Raw genomic sequence first — 5278 nt, forward strand, 5'->3', positions numbered from 1 at the left:
GTGGGACAGAAGATTATAGGTGTCTCTAGTTTCTTTTCAATATTTATTGTTATATTTTTTGAATATTTTTCCTTTTCTAGGTTTCCTGGCTCTGTCCCTCTCAATCTCTTCTTGTTCATCACGAACCCAGTCAGCACTGTCAGAAGGCTTGGCTCATATTTACTTCACAGTTCAGAATTGGTTCTTCTTGCAAACATTTAAAAAGGAAAAAGAAAAACAAACAAACCAAAATGGTATCTCACATTGTCCTGTGTTTCTGTATTTTAAATTGAAGTGTTTAAGAAGCTGGGTCTTAATGAGCTTTTAGTGGAGGTGAGATAGCAAACTGTGTAGCTGCCTGAAAATACCTTTTTGGGTGTCACCTGACCCAGTGCCTTCTCAGGTACCTGCTGCTTTGTGAGACTCACATGGCATTTTTGTGAGACTCAGTAACAGCACATGACAAGAGAGGCAGAGCAGGATGAAAATCAGTTGTATTCTCACAAGTGGAGCTCAGTGCCTGTTTTATCGCTTGTGATTTGGGTTGGGAGAAGAACTGACCAGTTCTGGTGTTTTGTTCCTTGATACCTGGTGAGGAGCAGCCCAGCACTGCATCTCCCGTCTGAAGGAGCTGGACAGAGGTAAGACACTGGCACACCTTTTCCTGTCTAGCCTTAGTGCATCTGGCAACGGTCAAAGTTTGGCTTTTCTAGCTTGTTTTTTCTGCTGCTTTGCCAGCATTACAGATGGGATGTATTAGCATGTCCTTAACAACAGCCACCCCCAAAAGCCCCAGCGCTCACGACATACAAGTTTATGAGAAGATGGAATTTTTTCACTAAGGCTGTTACTGTGGGCGTGGTGGGGAGCTGGGACAGGGCCCCTGAGGGGCCTGTGTGGAGCCACTGAGCTTCCTGGGTTGAGGTGACAGTGCTGGATTGTCATGTCCCAGGGCTGAGAGAGCAGTATTAGGTCAGGATGGTCATTTATGTCACGCTGTTTGCAGAGTGACTGCCACTTTGGAAGCAGCACAGTCACACTCATCTTGTGCTTGACCTGTGCCTGCAGCCTCTCCTGCTTTGGGCACAAAGGTGTCAGGCCCCTACACCTGTGTCCTTTCCAGTTTCTCTCAAGAGCCTGGTGACAGGGAGGTTCCTGGTCTTCCCAAAACTCCAACAAAAACTTTGGTTTTTCCTGCAGCTTTCCAGCTTTTTTGTATATGTTTTGCCATGGAGGTCTGTGTTTGTCTCTTGGTAGTTCTGCTTTGTGTGTGACCCTTTCCCCTTTGGGCTAGGACCTTTTCCCCTTTCCATGATGACTCCTCAGAGTCTTCCGGCCTCCTACCCACCTTATGTTCATAATAAATAAAATATTTGTGTTCCATTTGTTCACTTTGGTGGGTTTTGTCCATGAAGAGAACCTTCTGACATCACTCAGATCTTGGGTAGTATCTGAGATGGGGCAGTAGTAGGTGACATTGGAGGTGTTGCTGTTTGAGGTGATGCCATTTCATTGACTCTGAATACCTTCCTGTTGTGTTGGGATCTTCCCATCTCTGTAGTGTTGCCTTCCTAGCACTGCTGAGTGCCAGCTTGGAAGAGCTTCCATCTTCCAGAGCAGTGCTAGCAGTAGCAGAAAGGATGAGATCAAACCTTTTATGGCTTTGAGGATTTGCTCTGTTGTCTGAGTCCTTTCTGATAGAAATGTCAGTTCTTGTGACCCAAGAGTTTTGGGTCCAGATGTCAGCTTGATTTGAGTGAGTTTTAGAGCTCTAGATCTGCACACTGACAGGAGGATCCCATCAACCATCACTGCTTCTTAGAACATTCGGTCACATCCATTTGAGGGAAGTGATTTTCTTCTGGGTTCTTTCATCTGTGGTCTCTGGCCTGTGCTGGATCATGAGCCTGGCTTAGCTTATGTCTCTTGATCTCTTTAGGGTTCAGGAAATGAAGATTTCTTTGGTTTCATTGCTATTTTAGGGAAATAGGATGTTGTGATCGCAGCTTGAATATTAAAATCTGTAGATTCTCTGAAACTGGTGGGGTTTTGTATTTATGGCTTCTGGCCATTAGTCTTAGAAGATGCTTTTAGGGAGCATGGTAGTGCAGTGCCTCCTGCAATGGCACCTTGCTGGTGGCATCTTGACAGGTATCATCACTTAAACTTGTGTAGGCAGCACAAAATCTTGCAGCCTGCCTGTTTGTCTTTCATGTGAGTGCATCAATCATTTAGGAATTTAAATCCGTGCCTGTTCCTAGTGGATTTGTCTCAAATAAAGTGTAAGTAAATGCCAGTTAATGTCACTGCTCCACAACATTATGAAATGCCTAAGTGACTGTTGCGTTTATTTCATCTGCAGAATGTTCAGAATGATGCATCTTGGAACAGTTTCTCTCTCCTTAATGGGCAGTTTGGAAAAATTAATGATCTGTTCCAGAGTAGCTGGGATTTCTTTTTGTTCTGCATTCTCAAGAGAAGCATCCAACACACGACAGGAAGAACAGAGTTAAAAAGAAGAAAGATTTGCCACTAAAGTCAAAGATCTTGGATATTTATTGCTTAGCACGGACCAACCCTCCTAACTGGTATTCAAGGACAGAGGTGTAGAAACAGCTGAGATCAGCTCTGGCAGTTCATCACATTTCTTTTAGTGGACTGAAGCAGTAGCTCAGGTGAGCATCACCTGCGTTCTTGTTTCCACATTCAATCCTAAGCTTTTATAGATAATTATACAGATGCAAAGACTCATAGCTTATTTTGAAAAAAACTATGAGGATCTTTCTAAGTCTACCTCAGTAATTCAGGATATTTGGTGACATGGGAAATAGGTGACTTTGTTTCACTTACCTTTGACTTTATAGAGAGGCAGAAGGGCAGTTTAACACCTGCTCAGACTCACTGCAGGAGTAAATTAATATTTACATATTAATATTGCTCACTAGCAGTCTCAACTAATTCACCACATTAATGAAGAGCCTTTTTTGAGATTGTGAATTCTATTTTATTCACTTTTGCTGCTTTTGTATCTGCTGAATGCCAGGTCCCCCTTTTCCATGGGGTAGGATTGGAGAGCCTGTACTCTTTTGTAATAACTGTCTCCTGTTTGAAATGCCATTATTTCTGGTTTGTTTTTAGATGGTGAAGGATAGACACTGTGATGGGCACTAAAGCATGGACTTGCAGTGTGCACTGGTGGCAGGTACTCCTACCTGGTCCTGGTGGTCTGACATATCTGGGGAAGGCTTAGGTGCTTGTGTGTCTTCACTGTGGTTTTCTCCATTTATTATTTCAGTGCTGATGGAAATGTTTGTCTTTATTTATAGCATATCCAAGAGCTGTGTTGCAACAGAGAAGGTAAGTTTACAGGTGGGGGCTAGGGGTGGAATGAGTTGACAACCAAGCTCCGGATAGTTAATCTGTTCTGGGTTTTTTTCTGTTATAATCCCTAAAGTTTTATAGGCAGCTCTCAGATTGATCAGACAGCTGCTGAAACCATTACAAAACCAATTTGAGAATTGGATTTTTAACCATTCCTGAAGTATTTATTTATCCTTCAAGATATAGACCCAGATGCAAAGTCACCAGTCTGTTCAGTGAGATGTTTGTCTTGTTCATTTTGCTGATTGAGAATTAATGCAGCACTTGTTGCTAGAAATTATTGAGCTGGTTGTGCTCACTTTTCTCTGCTGTGAGCTCAGGCTCTCCTCTCTGTGATGGGGGACTGCTGGCTGCTGTGCTATAAAGACAAGAATTCCTGGGTTTAGTCAAGTTTAGGTCTGTTTGTTCTGAAGCCTAATAAAAGCATTAGCTAATATATATCTGGATTCTCTGATTTGGGTTCTAAAGGACTTGCCTGCAAATGCACATGGGTTACCTTGCTTTGACAGGTAATTAAGTCTGGATTTCTTCCTTAGATAACCAAAGAAACAGTTTCAGATATGCTTTGCTAGGCAGATCCATGTGTAGACAGCAAGGTTTTATTATCCATGGGGAAAAATGCACTCCAAGGGCATGAAATCCAGATTACCTGAATGAAATATCTTAATGCCCCAACCTGGAGAATGATGTATAAGATCCAGAATATGACTTTTGTTTTAACCATCATTAAAGTTGTGTGTACAATCTGTACTTCTGCAGGAATGTGAAGCATCCCAGGGATTGGCTGGCTGCCTGAAGAACCCTGGCACCTGCCTGTCGTGCCAGGGACCTGAGCAGTGACGTGCCCACAGCAGCAGTTCAGGTGGGTGTGTTACCCGTGTTTGAAGGCTTTTCTAGTTCTCTGCATTGTACCAGAAACTGCACGTGCCTTGTACAGTCTGTTTGCTCCTCTTGTAATGCCCAGTTTTCCTAATAAACATCTTTAGAAGTCTCTGCTTTGTGGCTGATTTCCAAGGGTACAAGTGTTCCCGTGGTTACATCCTTGGGATGTGGTCTTTGGATCACATGTAGGATGATGTAGGAAGGAGCCTCTCTTCCTTTGAGGAGAAACTTTATTTGAAGCTGCCAGACCCATGCAAGACCTTTGCTGGTAGCTTCTCTGTTTTGAGTATTTTCTTGGAATGTCCTGATGCTTCAGATCAGACAGAAAACCATTGTAAGCAAAATGGAAGAAGCTTCTCATGGACTAAAATTATTTCCGGATGTTTCCTTGGGAAATGGTGGTGAAACAAATGGGAAGCTCTCATCTTGAGTCCTGTCCCACTTCAGCCATATGAAGTTGAGCTACCTTGCACTTACATGACTACCCAGGGTTTGGCTTCATCCTGGTTAGTTTTTGTTTCAGAGAAGGACTGAGGACTGAGAAAAGAGCAGAATGCACCCAATGGTCTTTCATGTGCAGCACTTCCCTGTGTTTGCAATATTCCTCTCTTCAGTTGTTCCCAGGGAGGAGAGAAGGTGCCCTGTGTGCCTGCACAGATCTGTTTTCAGGAGGTGAAAATTTGTGTGTGTGTGCATTTACTTCAAAATCCCTTTCTTCCATGGCAGTGTTCTGGCATTCCCTGGAGTTCAATTGGACACTGTTCTTAGTTCAGCTGGGCAGACATTACCAGAATCCCACAAAAAGACACTCTTTTTTTCTCATGCTTAATCCTTTTTACATGTGGCATTTACATGTGTACTGGTCTTGCTGAACAGCAGGAATGGACAGTTCTAACAATAGCTACTACAGAAGTGTAAATTCAGAAGTTGGCATGAGATTATCCTGGAGTCTTGGCCAAGAAAACAGGATTAGAGTTAATCCTATAACAAACGTGTTTGGCAATTTAAACAAAGTCCAAAAGTTTTTAAGTTTGAC

The 5278-nt window shown here is 42.9% G+C and overlaps 1 long non-coding RNA gene across 1 annotated transcript; it reads left to right on the top strand.

The window, feature by feature from the left end:
* Positions 1 to 729: 729 nt before the first annotated feature.
* Positions 730 to 4351, top strand: LOC114061588. Its single transcript, XR_003572152.1, has 2 exons — positions 730 to 2654; positions 3118 to 4351. It is a non-coding gene; the product is annotated as an uncharacterized LOC114061588 (long non-coding RNA).
* The last annotated feature ends 927 nt before the right edge of the window (positions 4352 to 5278 follow it).

Source organism: Empidonax traillii, unplaced genomic scaffold (assembly GCF_003031625.1).
Source record: "Empidonax traillii isolate 1590-97213 ecotype Southwest subspecies unplaced genomic scaffold, ASM303162v1 scaffold341:size590984, whole genome shotgun sequence".
Taxonomy (NCBI): Eukaryota; Metazoa; Chordata; class Aves; order Passeriformes; family Tyrannidae; genus Empidonax; species Empidonax traillii.